The sequence below is a fragment of the Canis aureus genome, chromosome 3 (assembly GCF_053574225.1).
Source record: "Canis aureus isolate CA01 chromosome 3, VMU_Caureus_v.1.0, whole genome shotgun sequence".
Classification (NCBI taxonomy): Eukaryota; Metazoa; Chordata; class Mammalia; order Carnivora; family Canidae; genus Canis; species Canis aureus.
Genome location: NC_135613.1, coordinates 79612778 through 79631827, shown reverse-complemented (window position 1 = coordinate 79631827; position 19050 = coordinate 79612778).

Below are 19050 nucleotides of genomic sequence, written 5' to 3'. Positions count from 1 at the left end.
ATTCGAATGATTCCCAGCGCTTCCTTATTAGTCAGAAAAGGATCAATGACACGATCTAGTTTTTCCTTCTGGAAAAGAGGTACAGCCTCTTGCAGATGTAAGAAAATGGGTTACTTAACTAAGAAAAATACAAAGAATGTAACTTCACACCAGAGGTTTCTGGTGCCATAAAGACATGCGGCAGCCCTCAGCCACTTTTAGGCACATTGTTGGGCTTCTTTCTCCCCGGCCGTTGTCAGGGAAGCGGCACTCCTCTATTTCCTACCATCCAAGAGTTCTTTGTTCTGTTGCTCATATTGAACTCTTTTCAAACAAAAAAAGGAAAGCTTCATTAGAACTCTAGAGTCTGCTCAGGGGCCTTCTTACAAAATTCCAGCTTGCAATATAGTGGACACTTGGATGGTCTCTATTACTCCCCGGAATGCTTGTGCCCCTCGGATGATACTCAACATTCCACAAAACCTAAATCCTACAATAACTAAGTTTTTTTTTATTTTTATTTATTTATGATAGTCAGAGAGAGAGAGAGAGAGGCAGAGACATAGGCAGAGGGAGAAGCAGGCTCCATGCACCGGGAGCCCGACGTGGGATTCGATCCCAGATCTCCAGGATCACGCAGGCGCCAAACCGCTGCGCCACCCAAGGATCCCAATCCTACAATAACTAAAGCAAGAGTTACACGCGTACAAAAGAAGAATATATGCATGTATCTCTTACAGGAGGGCTCAGGGAAAGTTTTGGGAGAAGGGAAGGTGAAGATTTCTGTTTTATATACCTTTCTCATCTCAGGTGGGGGTACAACAGATACTGAGAATATAGTGGTGTGCACCGCAATGCCAAGGTCAGAGCAGATCTGTTCCTTCCACAGAAGAGAGGAAATTGTATATGCCACTATCAGGTTCTCTAACATAGGTGGATATTATCCTGTCAGCCTGCAGAGGTCATTGCTTCTCTCAGTTGACCAACTATAGGCCTTCTCCCTCGTTGGGAGTGAGTGGGCAGGTCCCAGGTACACATGGATAATCTCAAACCAAGCAAAACTCCCCAGCCCAGAGTACTTTATTGGCCAATTCTCTGCCACTGTGGCAGCTCCCTTGTTCACCTTCAATGTTTATGGATATGGGTGGTAAAGATAGAGACTATAAAATGAATATTATTTAAATAGTACACATTTGTTGTGGGTTTTTTTTTCTATGTGGGTTAACGGAGTCACTCAAAACATATTTATGGAACACCTTCAGGGCACATAGCATGGTACTTCACCCTTCATTGAAAATCCATTAAAGCAATTACCAGGTCATGCTTGGAAACTTTTTTTCACAAAGGAATTTGCTTTAGTTGCTTGGTTAGCAGGAACTAATTTGAGATGCAAAGGTAACAGCCTCGTTGGTACTAGGAAGGTCTTATGTAAACCATCACACAGTGAAATGATCTATGTGAATTTATTCACACCTGTATCTGAGTATATGGACTTAAAAGCTACCAACCTAATGGGATAGTGTTCATGTGAGGGAAGATTAACTTCAGAAGTTAGTGAATCATTTTCTACGAATGCTCCAAAGTTAAATGTTTACCTGGAAGGTTATGCCCTGGTTATAGGCCATTAGTGGCCACCAATAAATGAAATTGTGTTCCCATCCATAACACTTCCAGAATGTCCTATCATCTTGACTCTCATACCAGGAAACCAGGCTAAAAACAAAACAAAACCCTACTTTTTACTGAGATACTATTGATCAAGGCAAATATCCAGACTCATTCAGACCAACATTTGGTCTTTGAAATTAATTTTTAAAAATATTTTATGTATTTATTCATGAGAGACACAGAGAAAGAGAGGCAGAGACATAGGCAGAGGGAAAAGCAGGCTCCCTGTGGGGAGCCCGATGCAGGACCCAATCCCAAGACTCCTGTATGACAACCTGAGCCAAAGGCAGATACTCAACCACTGAGCCACCCCAGGTGCCCCAGGATATTTATTTACAAATTCTCCATCCAGCATTGGTTAAGATCTGCTTCTGGGAACATTAAAAAGAATGAATGTACAGCAGAACCCCTAAAGGTCTATACTGCAGGTTTCCTAATGGAGCTTACTGTATGGCATAGACATCCACTACAAATAAAACCAGGACCCCAGAATCTACGAGGCCCAAGCAGCAAGGCCACTTAAACTGCAGTCAGAACCTGATGCAGAGTCTATTCTTGCTCTGGGCCCCCCTGAAAACTTATTACTCTATACATAGATCGGAGCGGTATTCCTAAATGTGGTACCTGGTGTCACCAGGGTCTAAAGAGGCCTACCAGTACTGTATCTCAGAGTGGTAGGAAAAGCAAGACATTTGTCCCCAAACTTGGTGTGGATGCTCTGGCATTCTTCAGACAACTGGCCGCCTAAAAGCTTCACTGATAAAGTAGACCCTTGAGTCATTTTAGGGTTTATTTGTTCCCCTCTGGTATTCAAGTGATCCCATGAACATACTGTTATCAGAAAAGGGGAACTTCTTGGTGTTCTGTGTTATATGTACAGTCTTCTGGGCAATAATTTGAGGCTTGGAGATAGTCTTAAGGTTCTCAGAAGCTCCAGTTGAGACTGTCCTTTAGGCATTACCTTAAATCACTTGGGAGTCTGAGCAAGGGTCCTTACAGCCATACCCTTGATTTGGTTTTGGCCTTGGACTCTTTGAGCTTTTAGAAATGTTTACCAGCTGGGAGAACTGGGTTAAGAGTTATATTTTCCAAACTAGCAAATCTACGGGCTTCTAGATATCCTCTAGATTCTTCTCCCAAGTTTCTTCTTTTGCTCATCTTTTTCTTCCTGCCCATTATCATGCAGTTAGAAGAAGCCAAAAGGCTCTTTCAACATCCTACCTGGAAATCTCCTTAATCATATTTTAAAAATCTCCTTAATCATAATTTAGGGGCGCCTGGGTGGCTCAGTGGTTGAGCATCTGTCTTTGGCTTGGGTCGGGAACCTGGGGTCCTGGAATCGAGTCCCACATCAGCCTGCTTCTCCCTCTGCCTATGTCTCTGCCTCTCTCTGTGTGTCTCTCATGAATAAATAAATAAGATTTTTTTTAAAAAGGCTATTAGGTATATTTCCTATCTTTCAAGTTTTCACAGGCGACATTTTGCCAATTATTGCATCACTACATAACACAAGTTGCCCTCTCTCTTCAGCTTCTGATAACTATTTTCTCAGTGCATTCCCAGCCTCCAGCAACTGTTTGTCCACCATTCCTCCAGGCTTTGCTAACAGCCTCTTTGGTGTTTTTCCAGCCTCTAACCACCAACTGGTCCAAGGGCAGAATTCCGGGAGCATGAGAGTGGAAGTTACAAGCCTCTTGAGGTTAGACTCTGGAACAGCATCACTTCTGCTACATTTTATTGTAGCAAGCCGCCATCCCAGGGCCATCCCAGATTTAAGGAGATGGGGAAAGAAACTCATCTCTCAACAGAAAGAGTTGGGAAATATTGTGGCACATCTTTACAACAGACATCTTTACACTAACATGTGGATACATCTTTAGAATAAATTCCTAAAAGTGAACTTGCTGAGTCAAATGCAAATACATATTTGTGAAATACTGCCAACCTTCCCAGAGGTTATACAGATTTTGAATCTCACCAGCAACATATGATGCCAGATGAGGTTTCCCCAGATCTCATACCACAATGTGTTTTCCAAATTATTTTCTCTGCCAACCTGACAGGTAAAAATGACAGGTTGTTGTACTTTTCATTTGTATTTTGCACATGATGAGTGAGGTTGGGCATATTTTATTGAGAGCCAATTGTGTTTTTCTTTTCTGGAAACCAGCAAGTCATATGTTTGCCATTTTCCATTTGGTTTGTAGGCATGACTTATCATCTTGCAATGCCCTTGAGAACCTGCACATGTTCATAGTTGGATGCTTGGACACCAACCCTGGACAGGTTCACTTGAGTCTCTGAACTAAAAGATTCCTTACGTACTCAGTTTTGGTCTTGCTGAGGGTAACAAATGTTATCCGTTGGGAAGGGCCGTTAGCATGAGGAGACCACAATGAGCTCTAAAGGAATATGTAGTTCTCTAACTGAAGAAGACCCCGGTTTCTAGATATTCCCCTAAATCTCACTGCCCCCCAAGGAAGAAAATCACATGGTGGGAGAGAATCCTGAGTCCTAAGTCTGGAGGGACTCAGTTGCTTCAATTTCCTAAAAGGTGCTAAAGGAAGGCAGCCTAGGTGGCTCAGTGGTTTAGCGCTGCCTTCAGCCCAGGGCCTGATCCTGGAGACCTGGGATTGAGTCCCATGTCAGGCTCCCTGGATGGGGCCTGCTTCTCCTGCCTGTGTCTCTGCCTCTCTCTATCTCTCTCTCTCTGTCTCTCATGAATGAAAAAATAAAATAAAATAAAAAAGGTGTTAAAGGAGAACTGATCATAAAGATATCTGTTGCCTACATGTCGTAACTGACCTCCACAGTGGGCCCTGGTGTGAAGAGCTCTGCATTGAAGTAGGACACCCGTGCTTGAGTCTAATGATTTTGGACAAGTGTCTTCCCCTTCACTTCAGTTTCTTTACCTGTAAAGGAGGGTGGTATTACCTGTTTTGAAGCTCAAATAGGAAAGCAATTTGCAAAGGTAAGATAAAAAACTATATGGTATTATGATGTTTACCTAGAGGTTCTAGATGCCATCCGGGATCCAGTGCGGGATGTAGAATCTCAGTGATCTAAACCATCATTGCCTTTAGGACACCACAATCTTTCTGAATTCAAGATACTAGATATTCCTGCCTAACCTCTTCTAAGGCTACCATGAGTAGCCAAACTTGGTTAAGGGCACAGTCCTCCATGCTGTCAAGTGTGTCTTAGATTCTAGGCACCCGCTGCAAGTTTGGGAACCCCTAGGATCATCCTTGCTTAAGACTGGCTGGCTACAAATTAGGGAGCTCTCACGACCACCATTCAATAATTTGCTAGAATGATTCACAGAACTCAGGCCTTATGATTGTAATTTTATTATAATAAAAGGATACAAATTAGAGCCAGCCAGAGGAAAAGATATATACAGCATAATCTAAAAGTAAGAGGAAAAAAATAAAAAATTAAAAAAATAAAAGTGAGAGGATTCCAAATGCAACCCCTTGTGTCTTCAAGAATGTGTTTCCTGGGGCACCTGGGTGGCTCAGTCAGTTGAGTGTCTGCCTTCTGCATGGTCTCAGGGTCCTGGGATTGAGCCCCATGTCTGACTCCCTGCTCAGTAAAGAGTCTGCTTCTCCCTCCACCTCTGTCCCTCCCCCTGCTCCTGCTTGCCCTTTCTCTCACTCATCGTCTCTCTCTCTCAAATAAATAAATAGAATCTTAAAAAAAAAGAATGTGTTTCCTTCCTGGCATTGATGTGTGGTAATATGCAGAATATTGCCAATCCAAGACACTCATCCACATGCTTTGTATATTTAAGAAACAGCAAGGAAGTCAGTGTGACTGGAGGTTGGAGACAACAATAAGAGGTGAGGTCAGAGAGGTAACCAAATGGAAGCAGGAAGATCACTCAAGCAGTTCTTGAAATAATCTGGGTAAGAGATACTAGTGACTTGGAATGACAATGGAGCTGTAAGAAGTCACATTCTGAATAATTTTGAACGTAGACTTAACAGGACTGGCTGATAGCTTGGACCTAGAGTGAGAAAGAGTCAATGACTATACCACAGTTCTTGGGCTGAGCAACTGGAATGATGAAGAAGATTGGAAGGAAGAGGTTTGTAGGAGAAGATCAGGAGCTGTTTTGTACATACAGCTTGAGAAGCCCATTTGGAGATCATGTGAAAACATCAAGTAGACAGTGTATTACATGAGTGAGCAGTTTGGGAGGGAGGCCTGGCCTGGAGAGATTGGGCTTGAAATGATGTTTGAAAGCCAGTATATGGAGAATTATTGAAAACTGTGAGACCAAAGGAGATCACCAAGGAAATGAGTGTAGATTACAAGGACAAGAGGTCTAAGGACTGGTTCTGAGACACTAGCAAAGGAGATAGAGGAGGAACAATGAAGGTGGTCAGAGGAAAACTAGGAACCAAGAGAGTGTAGTGTTCTGAAAGCAAAGTGATGAAAACATTTGAAGGATGAAGATGAGATCGATCGTGTCAAATACGGCTGCCAAGTCAAGGAGGACGAAAATGAGATTCTGGCTATAGAATTTAACAACATGGAAAGCATCAATGACCTTTACAAGAGTATTTTCATTGACTTTGTGGGGGACCAAAGCCTGATTGGAGTTGGTTCAAGAAAGAGGTTGGCAGGGGTCAGAGAGAAGGAGACAGGAATTGAACATGGAAGCATTGACAACACTTTTGAGAAGCTTTGCTCCAGAGGGAAGGAGAGAGAATCCCTTCTGGAATGGTAGTATGAGGAGCCCTGTGGATCCTCTCTTCAGTGAAACAGCCATAACTGGTGAAAATTATTTCTTTAAAAACAAACTTTCAGTCCCTGGAAATTGTCCTAAGGGCATATAGCAAATGAAGAAATATTTATCCAAGAAAAATTTATTAGGTCTGTTTGAACAGATAGAGTCTGTACCACCTCAGCCACAACCCACTGCCTCTCTTGACCACTCTCCCACCTCTGCTTGATAGAAATTCATCACGGTAGCAGTGACCATGAAGACAGGGCTTCTTTTCCCCCCACCTCCCAATCACAGATGTGTTATCTCCCTGTGCAGTGTGGCCACCAGCATTTTCCACACCTCCAAACTCTGTGTTGCAGACGTTAAATTATAGGGAAGTGCTCCCAAGAAGTTAGAGTCTCTTTCTTCACTGAACCCTCATTTGTAGGTCAGAGGCTCTACCTAGCGGTAACAGGCCTAGAATACTGGGATCTCAATCTTTCTCAGCCCAATTCACTCAGAACAGAGGCTCCATTTAGCCAGAGGCAAGCCACGAAGACCAGATAGTTACTACCCCCATCCTGTGCCCTGGAGAGGTGTGTCATTCTGAGACACTTGGACTACTGTCCCTGCTACCAGCTCTAAAGCAGTGGTGCAAAGATTTTGCCCACAGGGAGAGGTAGGCCATAAGAACATAGAGTGCCAAGGCTTTTGCCAAGGGAACTGACTTGATTTGGAACAGACTGTGGGGAGGTTCAAGCCTAAAGGCGCTCTTGAAAACAATGGAGATTTTGGTGGTAAGCAATTGAAAAGTTGGTAGCTCCTGAGGACAATAGGCTAAGCTGTAGGCCAATAAGTTTACCAGAGAGAACAGGGGAAAAAGTCAGCTAAGAACAGCACTCCTGGGGTCAGGACAAACCTCAAAAACTACTCCCTGTAGGGGTGCCTGGCTGTAGAGGCACCTGGATGTAGAGATTACTTAACAAAATCTTTCAAAAAAACAAAAACAAAAAAACTACCTCTGCAAAGCAGACCAGATTTAACTGGTTTACACTGCGGGACAATTTGTGTCCCATTTGATGAAAGAAAACAGTAGAGAACAGTCAGCTGACGATTAGTGGAGCCTAACTGTCAAGTGTGAATATGGATGTAAAAATCCTAAAAAATATATACTAATAAACTGAATCCAGCAACATAGAGAAGGGATTATAACTCATAATCAAGTAGGATTTATTCCCCAAATGCAAAGTAGTAAACATCTTTATAATTTACTATATCAATAGAGACAAGACAAAAATCTTATACATGATCATCTCAATAGAGGCTTAAAAAAATACTTTGACAACATCCAATACTCTAGTAGCCCTTCATGATAAAAATACTCAACAGACTAGGAATAGTACAAAATGTCCTTAACTTAATAAAGGACATCTACCAAAACTCACACCTAACATCATTATTAATGGTGAAATAGTGAACGCTTTTCCCCTTATGATCACATATAAGACGAGGATACCCACACTTGCCACTTCCCTTCAACATTGTACTGGAGGTTCTAGTCAAGGTAATTAGGTGAGAAAATAAAGTAAAAGACATTCAGAATGGAAAGGAAGAAGTAAAAAATCTCTATTTTTATGTTTTTTAAATATTTTATTTATTTATTTATGAGAGACACACAGAGAGAGGCAGAGACACAGGCAGAGGGAGAAGCAGGCTCCCTGCAGGGAGCCCGATGGGGGACCAGTCCTGGGATCATGCCCTGAGCCAAAGGCAGACACTTAACCACTGAGCCACCCAGGCATCCCTAAATTTTATTTTCATAGCATTTAAAATTGAGATATACCTCACATAACATATGATTCACTACTTTAAAATGAATGCTTCAGTGATTTTTTTTAGTATATTCACTATGTTGTAAAACCATCACCATTATCAAATTCTAGGACATTTCTTTTTTTTTTTTTTTCTAGGACATTTCTAACATCCCAGGAATATCAGGACATTTCTAATATCTCTATACCTCATGGTAGTTAATGCAGTTCCCTCCTACTCCTATCCCCTGGAAGTCATTAACCTATTTTCTGTTTTTATGGATTTACCTATTCTGGACATTTCATTTAAATGGAATCATACATATGTGGCCTTTTGCATCTAGCTTCTTTCACTTAGCATAGTTTCTTTTTTAAGGCTTATCCATGTTGTAGCATTTAACAGTACTTCATTCCTTTTTGTTTTAAATATTTATTTACTTATTTTCGAGAGAGGGAGAAGAGAGAGAGTGCGTGGGAGGAGGAATAGAGGGAGAAGAGAATCTCAAGCAGACCTCCCACCCCTGTGAAGAGCCTGACACGAAGCTTGATCCCAGGACCCCAGATCACGACCTGAGCCAAAGACAGATGCTCAATGACTGAGCCACTCAGGTGCCCCCTCTATTTTTTTTAAATTAAAAGTTAAAAAAAAATAATAATCGCACCCAATGTGGGGCTTGAACTCACAACCCCAAGATCAAGAGCCCCATGTTTCCCTGACTGAGCCAGGTAGGCACCCCAAATATCTCTATTTTTAGATGTCATGATCTTGCATATGGAAAATCATAAAGAATTCACTAAAAGATCATCAGAATAAACAAGTTCAACAAGGTTGCAGGCTACAGGATCAATGCATATATCAATAGAATTTTTAGACACTAGCAATGAACAATCTGAAAACAAAATTAACAGCTCGAGGTTGGCTCAGTTGGTTAAGTGTTTGCCTTCAGCTCGGGTCACAATCTCAGGGTCCTGGGATCAAGCTCCACATCGAGCCCACTGCTCAGCAGGGAGCCTGCTTCTCCTTCTCCCTCTGCTGTTCTCCCTACTTGTGCTCTCTGGCTTCTCTCTCTGTCAAACAAATAAATAAAAACCTTAAAAAAAAAAGAAAGAAAAAGAAAGAAAACCATCCCATTTGGAGTAGCATCCAAAAGAATAAACTATCAGGGATATATTTAACCAAAAAATGTATGAAACTTCTACTCTGAAAAACACAAAAATTGTTGAAAGGAATTAAAAAAAACTTCAATAAATGGAAAGATATTCTATGTTCATTGATTGGAAGATTTAATATTGTTAAGATGGCAAGCTGATGCACAGATCCAATCAATCCCTATCAAATCTTTGCTGGCTTTTTTTGGTGGGGGGGGGGGTAGGAACACAAATTAACAAGCTGATGCTAAAATTCACATGTACTCACATGGGACCCAGAATAGCTGAAACAATCTTAAATGAGAATAAAATTGGAGGACTTGCTCTTCACAATTTCAAAACTTACTATAAAGGGCAGCCCTGGTGGCTCAGGGGTTTAGTGCCGCCTTCAGCTGGGCCTGATCCTGGAGACCAGGAATCGAGTCCCGCATCAGGCTCCCTGCATGGAGCTTGTTTCTCCCTCTGCCTGTGTCTCTGCCTCTCTCTCTCTCTCGTGTGTCTCTTATGAATAAATAAATAAAACTTTAAAAAACTATAAAACTACAGTAATGAAGACATTGTGATTATGTCAAAGTGATAGACATTCAGATCAGTGGAATAGAATGGAGAATATAGAAATAAATCTCACAAAAAAAAAAAAAAAAAAAGAAATAAATCTCACATTTACAGTCAATTGATATCTGATGGGGGGCGGAGCAAGACAATTCGACTGGGAAAGAATAGTCTTTCCCACAAACAGTGCTGGCACAACTGGATATCTAGGTGCAAAAAAAGGGAAAGAAGGAAAAAAAAGTTGGACCCTTTTCTCACAAATATTTAATATGAGATGAACAAAAGGATTGAAGTCTAGTCATAGAGGAGGGTGAGAAAATGAATGAGAAAAATGAAATGGCTGCTCAACCATATCAAGGGGCCTCTTGAGGTCAGCAATCAGCATGATTGAGAGGCAAACCAGTCAGCCTGATTTGTGTTTTCCTCCAACCACCAGCAGTTGCACAGCACAGGGTGCACAGGGAGACAGTTGGATTTAAACAGGATTGTGATTTTTGCCAATAAGGGCTACAAAGACAGAAAGGAACAAGCAGATGAAAGATAACAGGCTGAAGTGGGAAGCTGGGGACAGTCAAGGTTGAGTAAGAGCAAGAAGGCACAGAGAAGCGTTAAAGAAGGAGCTGAGGACATAGGGAGCTTTTCTTACCAGGATCACAAACACAAGGGACACGGGAGTTTGAAGGGGGTGGTGGCGGAATCATTAAAGAGAATTTACAGAGTCCCAGGGTTATTAAATTCGAATGCATTTAGGATGTCTTTGTATTCTGGGGCTTCCTGTGGCAGGTGGGGTGACTTATACAAGGAAGGGGCACAATGAGATTAGTCCTCATAGTCCCAAATCAAATAGTGGTGGCAAGGCTGTTGCTGTTGGGTTGGGTCAGGGCTTGGGGTGGGAAAATTTCCTTATCAGCTATCTTTTATTAAGGGACTTCATCATTATCTTATTTATGCTTTGTACTTTCCTAAGAGGTAGGTATTATGTCCCCATTTGGGAACAAATCGACACAGTCCATCTTCAGTGTCACAGTGTCCCACAGGTGCTACAGCAGTGGGAGAGGGAAGATTATTGCATTATTTCTTCCAACACTTCTTTTTTTTTTTTTGTATATTTTTTTATTGGAGTTAAATTTGCCAACATACAGCATAATAGCCAGTGCTCATCCCATCAAGGGCAACCTCAGTGCCCATCACCCAGTCACCCCAACACTTCTTTTTAAAATAACTGGATCTGGAATGCCTGGGTGGCTCAGTGGTTGAGTGACTGCCTTTGGCTCAGAGCATGATCCCGGCAACCTGGGATGGAGTCCTGTATCAGGTTCCTTGTGGAGACCCTGTTTCTTCCTCTGCCTGTGTCTCTGCCTCTATCTCTTGTGAATAAATAAATAAAATCCTTTTTAAAAATGAAAAAAAAAAAATAACCGGGTCTTAAAAAGCAGAATCAGACTTGTAAACACAGAGAACAAACTGATCATTGCCAGAGGGGAGGTAGGGTGGAAGGATGGGCAAAATGAGTGAAGGGGAGTGGGAGGTACAGGCTTCCAAGTATGGAATGAGTAAGTCATGGAAATAAAAGGCACAGCTTAAGGAATACAGTCAATCATACTGTAACAGTGTTGGTTGGCAACGGATGGTAGCCATACTCATGGTGAGCACAGCATAATGTTAAAACTTGTGGAATCACTATGCTGTACATCTGAAACTAATGTAGCATTGTGTGTCAACTACACTCAAATAAAAAAATTAGTTTAAAAAATAATGCAAATAAAATCACTGAAATATTCCTCAAGTATCACAACACCATCATTTCTGGGTGAGAAAACAAAGATCGACCACAAAACAAAAACCAGAATTGAGATATAACCAATATTAAAACTTGTTGCATATTATTTCAACCCTTTTAAAAATTAATAAATTGTAATGGAAGCCTATTTTCCAATAAATTATTAATAGACATATTTTCTTAGAGCAGCTTTAGGTTCGTAGAAAAATTGAACAGAAAGTTTGGAGAGTCCTTCCCATCCTGCTGCTTCTCCTTTTTCTAACATCTTACTTTCCTGTGGTATATTTGTTACCACTGATAACTGGTATTGATACATTATTATTAATTAAAGGCCATAGTTCACATTAGTATGGGTTCTTTATGTTGTAGAGTTGTATGGTTTTTTTTTAATTTTTTTATTATTTATTTATGATAGTCATACAGAGAGAGAGAGAGAGAGAGAGAGAGAGGTAGAGACATAGGCAGAGGGAGAAGCAGGCTCCATGCACCGGGAGCCTGACGTGGGATTCGATCCCGGGTCTCCAGGATCGCGCCCTGGGCCAAAGGCAGGTGCCAAACCGCTGCACCACCCAGGGATCCCAGTTGTATGGGTTTTGACCAATGTGTAAGTATCCATGTGTACGCCAGTATCACACACATTATTTTCACTGCCCCAAAAAATCCTGTGTTCCACCTATGCATTCTTCCCTTCCCCCCTGCCCAGCCTGACAACCACTTTCTTTTTGTACTGTTTCCATTGTTTTGCTTTTTCCAAAACATTATGTAGTTTGAATCCTACATTATGTAGTTTGAAGCTACATTATGTAGCTTTTCAGACTAGCTTTTCTCACTTTCAGAAACATTCCTCTGTCTTTTCACGGCTTGATAGCTTATTTCCTTTATTTGTTTGTGTGGATGTACCACGGTTTGTTTTTCCATTCACCTATTGAAGGACTTCTTGGTTGCTTCCTGCCTTGCGCAATTATGAATGAAGCAGTTACAAACACCCATATGCAGGTTTTTGTGGGCACACAGGCACCACTGCTGTAAAAAACTATGTTTAGGTTTGTTAAGTGGTTGTACCATTGTCTTGAAATCCATTGTTTCATATGCTTTGTCTGGTTTTCTAGTTATTTGAGATAGGGGGGTATATCTAGTCCCTGTTACTCCATTTTTGTTGATGGTGAGAACCTGCCTGCCACCATCCTAAGGGCTGGATCTATTAGAAGTGAACAAAATGGACAATACTTGGACTCAAACAGTTTACATTCCAGAGGAGGAGGGTAGACAATAAATACGTGAAAGAAAAAGAAATATTATAAATAAATGATTTTGGAAAATGTGCACTGATAAAATAAGGCGGTAATGTGATTAGAGAGGCAGTAATGGCTTCTCTGGGGAGATGGCATCTGAGGGGATGGATTATAAGAAGGAGGCTGCCACGTGAAGAGTTAAAAGTGTTCTAAGATAAGGATTTGTGATAACTCCAAAGGCCCCTAAGCAGAAATAAGCTTGACTTGTTTGATAGGACATATACAAGGCCAGCGTGGCTGGAGCATATCTGAGGGGGGAGGTGGGATTGGTGCAGTAGACAGGCTGAGATTACAGTGAAAGGATCTTGAACATCATTGTTTCAATTACCTATCACTGCCTCACAAAACACCCTAAAAATCAGTGGCATAGAACAACAATCATGAATTTTGCTCATGAATCTGGGGGTACCTAGGGTCAGCTAGGCAGCTCTGGTTAAGGGTATCTCACAAGGAGGCAGTCAGGTGGTGGCTGAGGCTAGGATTATTTCAAAGCTTCTTCATTCACATGTGTGGCTAGGTAGACAAACTCTGGAGACTGGAACATTTCTGACTCCTTGGTTTTCTCTCTATATGTACAAGGTCTCTCTACATGGATGTAGGCTAGCCAACTTCTTACATGATGGCTAAAGGTCTTCAGAGCAAGTACATCAAGAGAAACAGGCAGAAACTTCAGGGTATTTCCAAACCTAGCCTTGAACGTCACACAGTATCACTTCCACCACATTTGGTTCATTGAAATCGTGACAAAGATTCACCCGGGTCCAAAGGGGAGGGAACACAGACTCAATTTCTTGTTGGAAGAGTGTCAAATAATGTGTGAATATGTTTTTAAAATCATCATGGTCATTGCAAAGAATTTGGATTATATTTTCGCAATAGGAAGCCATTGGTGGGTTTTTAGCAAAGGAAGGATGTGCAATGATATTTACAATTTTATAAGACTGTTCCATCAAGATTACTAGATAGAAAATAAACATGCAAGAATCAGTTGTAATTTTTGTAACTGTAAACAATTAGAAAATAAAATTTATGAAACAATACCATTTATAAGAGTGTTAAAAAAATATACCAACTACCTAGGGGTAGAGCCAACAAAAGGTATACGAAAACTTTGCGTGGAAAACTATAAAACCTTATTGAGAGACTAACGACTAAAGACTAAATGAAGGGGTATCAGTCCAAGGATATATCCCAAGAGATATCATTTTCAAGGACTGTAAGACCAATTATTATAAAGATGTCTGTTTTTCTCATATTGGCCCATAGATTCAGTGCAATTCCAATCAAAATACCCACAGCTTTTTCTGTAAACTTGACAAGCTAATTCTAAAATATATATGGGGGGATGCCTGGGTGGCTCAGGCGTGGTGGAGACTTTGCTCAGGTCATGATCCTGGGGTCCTGGGATTGAGTCCCACATCAGGCTTCCCACAGGGAACTTGCTTCTCCTTCTGTCTATGTCTCTGCCTCTCTCTGTGTGTCTCTCATGAATAAATAAATAAAATCTTTTTTAAAAATAAAATATATATGGAAATATTAAGGATCAAGAATAGCAAGTCACTCTTGAAAGAGGAAGAAAAATAAGAGGAGGAGGAGGAGGAAAGACTTTATCTACTTGACATAAGATATAAAGCCAGTGTGACTCATTATTGTGGCAGTGTGATAGCACTGAAAGGAACACAGAAAAATAGACAAATAGACCAATGTAACAAAGAGCCCAGAAACAGACCCAGGCACATATGGACACTTGCTTTATGTCAAAGATAGCACTGCAAAATAAGAAGGGAAAGGATGGTCTTTTCAGAAATTGGAGTTGGAATAATTGGGTATCCACATGGAAAGAAGGAAGATAAGAGGGGAAGAAGGGAGGGAGAGAGAAGGAGAGAGAGGAAGACATACACTCTTGCACATATGCGCTGGGAGACATGTACAAGAATGTTTGTAGCAGCATTATTCATAATATCCTAAATTAGAGACAGCCCCAAAATTCAACAGTAGGATGGATAAATAAAAAGTGACATATTCATAAAATAAGAGTATTTTACAGCAACAAAAATGAATAACTGTGGCCTCATACAGAATAGATGAATCTTAATTAAAAACATAATATTGAATAAAAGAAGCCAGATACAGAATACATGTGACTTCACTTGCAAAAACTTTTAGCAATGCAGGATACAGTGATAAAACTACAAAGAAAGACAAGTCAGTAGAGTGGTTATCTTTATAAGGAAGATAAGGGTTAACACTGGGCAGAGATTATGGGGCAGGGCTTTTAGAGCGCTTCTATTTCTCTGACCTGGATGATGGCCATGTAATATTTGCTTTATAGTAAATCATATAATAGTTGTACATGTGTGTTTCGTGTATTCTTCTATACTCATGTTATATTCCACAAGAAAATAGTTGTAAAAAGCCAAATTCACCTCTGCTACTGTGTCATGTGTGCAAGCAGGAAGTCCAGTTGTCCAGTAAAGACATGATGTAGGCTTGCACAAGAGCCAGAAAGCAGTTGGATTCAGGAAATATTTCAGAGGTAGAGGTAACAGGTCTTGATGTAGGATGTGAAGGGTAGAAAAGATGAAGCAACACACACACCGATGGTCATAAAACACAGCAAGAGCATATATAACAGAATTAAAGAAGCTTTTTTAAAAAAAGATTTTATTTATTTATTCATGAGACACACACACACAGAGAAAGAGAGAGAGAGAGAGAGAGGCAGAGACACAGGCAAAGGGAGAAACAGGCTCCATTGCAGGGAGCCCAACATGGAACTCGATCCCGGGACTCCAGGATCAGGCCTTGGCGCTAAACCTCTGAGCCACCCGGGCTGCCCTTAACAAAGCTTTTGAAACAGAAAACATTAAAGTGAAGTCCTAAATTGTATGAATGGTCATTAGACAGAGGACTTCTGTCCAATTGGTTAGGAGAGGCTTCATAGAAAAGTTGGGAATACAACAAACACTGCATACAGAAATATGCACTGGCTCTATGGTGCTGGGGACACTGGACAGCTACTTTCTTTCACCATACACACAAATAAACTCAAAATAGATTAAGGACCTAAATGTGAGACCTGAAACCATAAAACTCCTAGTATAGAACACAAGCAGTAATCTCGTTGACATCAGCTGTAACATTTTTCTAGATATATTTCCTAAGGCAAGGGAAACAAAAGCAAAACTAAACTATTGGGACTATATCAAAATAAAAAGCCTTTGTACGGTGAAGGAAACCATCAACAAAATAAAAAGGCAACCTACCCAGTGGGAGAACATATTTGCAAATGATATATCTGATAAAGAGTTAGTATCTAGAGTATATAAAGAACCTATACAACTCAACACCAAAAAGACAACCCCATTAAAAAATGGGAGGAAGAGGGGCGCCTAGGTGGCTCAGTGGTTGAGCCTCTGACTCCTGATTTCGGCTCAGGTCATGATCCCAGGGTCGTGAGATCCAGTCCTGCTATGGGCTCTGTGTTCACTGGGGTGTCTGCTTGGGATTCTCCTTCTCCCTCTCCCCCTTCTCTTACCCCTCCCCCTGCTCTTGTGCTCTTTCTCTCAAATAAATAAATTTTTAAAAACGGGCAGAGGACCTGAATAGACATTTTCCAAAGAAGATATCCAGATGGCCAACAGACACATGAAAGGATGCTTAATTGCTAATCTTCAGGGAAATGGAAATCAAAACCACAATGAGACATCACCTTCACCTGTCTGAATGGTTAGACTAAAAAAAACAAGAAATAAGAGTGGGTAAGAATGCGGAGAAAAAGGAACCCTTATATGCTACTGGTGGAACATAAACTGGTACAATAATCACTGTGAAAAACAGTATGGAGCTTCCTCAAAAAATTAAAAATAGAAATACCATATAATCCAGTAATTCTACTATAGGATATTTACCCAAAGAAAAATGAAAACACTAATTTGAAAGGATATATACAGTCCTATGTTTATTGAAGCATTATTTACACTAGCTAAGATATGGAAGCAGCATGAATGTCCACTGACAGATGAATGGATAAAGAAGAGGTGGTATATGTGCACAATGGAATATTATTCAGCCAAAAAAAAAAAAAAAAAAGATGAGATCTTGCCCTTTGTGACAACATAGATGGACCTAGGGAGTATTGTGCTAAGTGAAATAAGTCAGACAGAGAAAGACAAATAGCATATGTGGAATCCAAAAAACAAAGCAAACACACAAACAAAAAGCAGGAACAGACTCATAAGTACAGAAAACAAAGTGATGGTTGCTAGAGGGGAGAGAAGTAGGGAAATGGGCAAAACAGGTGAAGGGGAATGGAAGATACTGGCTTCCAGTTATGGGATGAATAAGTCATGGGGAGATAATAAATGAAAAAAAAAAAAAGAAAGAAAAGCTGAGAAACATATCCTGGACACAGATTGTGGAGGAAATGGAAAAGGGGAAGGATACGATTAAAGGGAAGAGTTGACAGTTTCCAGGTCAAGCTATCGTGCATTGTCCTGTATTTCTTTGCATATTATTTTGAGACATTGCATACATTATCTCACATAGGTTTTTATCTATTTATGCTATCATTTGAATGCACGATAAAAGGTGCAGTACATTACTTCAAACACATTCTATACATTCTGATCGAACTATGAAGCCTTGAGCCAGCACATCACACAGCCCCTGGAATCCAGGATCAGCCATGGTAAGCCAACATGACGAGCACATGATTCAGGTCACCTATGTAGCAATGCTCCACACTGTGTAGTACATATTAATAGCTTTTATGTTATTGAATTAATTTTAACTTCAGGATGTTACTGGAAATTTTATTTTTGAGACTTTTTCTCATTGGATAGACTGACGAGTGTGGGAATGAAGGGGGGGGGTATAGAGAAATAATGTCTAGAAACAGAAGTTGGTGGGAAGGGAGACTTCCCAGTCAACCCACTTTATCTAGGAAGGCTTCCTGCATGAGTCAGAGTTGATTTGAGAATCATCCAGAATTAACAATAGAGGGAGGGAGGATCTTTTTCAGGCTTGTGGGAAAATGAGAGCAGGATAAGCAGTGATTTTAAAAGTCTTTGTGGAGTCTCTGATCTAGACATGATTCTCCCTTTCATACACATTAAATACCTCGTGACATTAAAAAAAGTTACTGTTGGGCTGAACGAGAGAGAATTGTGCTTTGACAGGTGTCTGAGATGCCACAAGGGCCCTTAAGAGAACTGACAATGAAGACACTGAAAACTAGTGGTAGAGAGAAAGCGACAAAGGGAAGATTCTCTATTAACTGAAGTACGGTAGTCCTCCTAACCCACAGCGGATTGTTCCAAGATCCCCAGGGGATGCCTGAAAGTACACACAGACCCCAACTCTACATGTACTATGCTCTTTCCTATACATACATAGCTATGATAAAGTTTAATTTATACATTAGGCATGGCTAGAGATTAAGGACAATAATAATAGACAAATTATAACAACATGTGGTAATAAAAGTTATGTGAATGTGGTTCCTCTCTCTCAGAATATCTTACTGTACTGTACTCACCCCCTCTTGGGATGAGGTGCAACAATAAGTTGCCTACATGATGAGAGAAGAGAGGTGAGTGACAGAGGCGTGGTGAGGCAGCCTTAGGCTACTTTTGACCTTCTGACCACAGATCAGGAGTCTGATTTGCTTTCCCAGTTGCCTCTGGCACTGCTAACTGAAACCCTGAAAGTGAAACCAGGCATAAGAGGGAACTAATGCATAACCAAAGTGAGGTAAGGGCTAATGCTAAAAAAAAAAAAAAAAAAAAAAAAAAAAAGAGCTAATGCTCATACAGCATTTACTGTGAACCAGGCACCATTCTAAGGGCTTTACCGATTTTAACCCATTTACCACACTGCTGTGAGGCCACCCTCATTGTATCCATCAAGAAACCAAGCTACTGAGGGATTGCGTAAGAAAATTGGGCTGAGGGACGCCTGGGTGGCTTGGTGGTTGGGCGTTTGCCTGGCCCAGGGCGTGATCCTGGAAACTCAGGATCGAGTCCCGCATAGGGCTCCCTGCATGGAGCCTGCTTCTCCCTCTGCCTGTGTCTCTGCCTCTCTCTGTGTTTCTCATGAATAAAT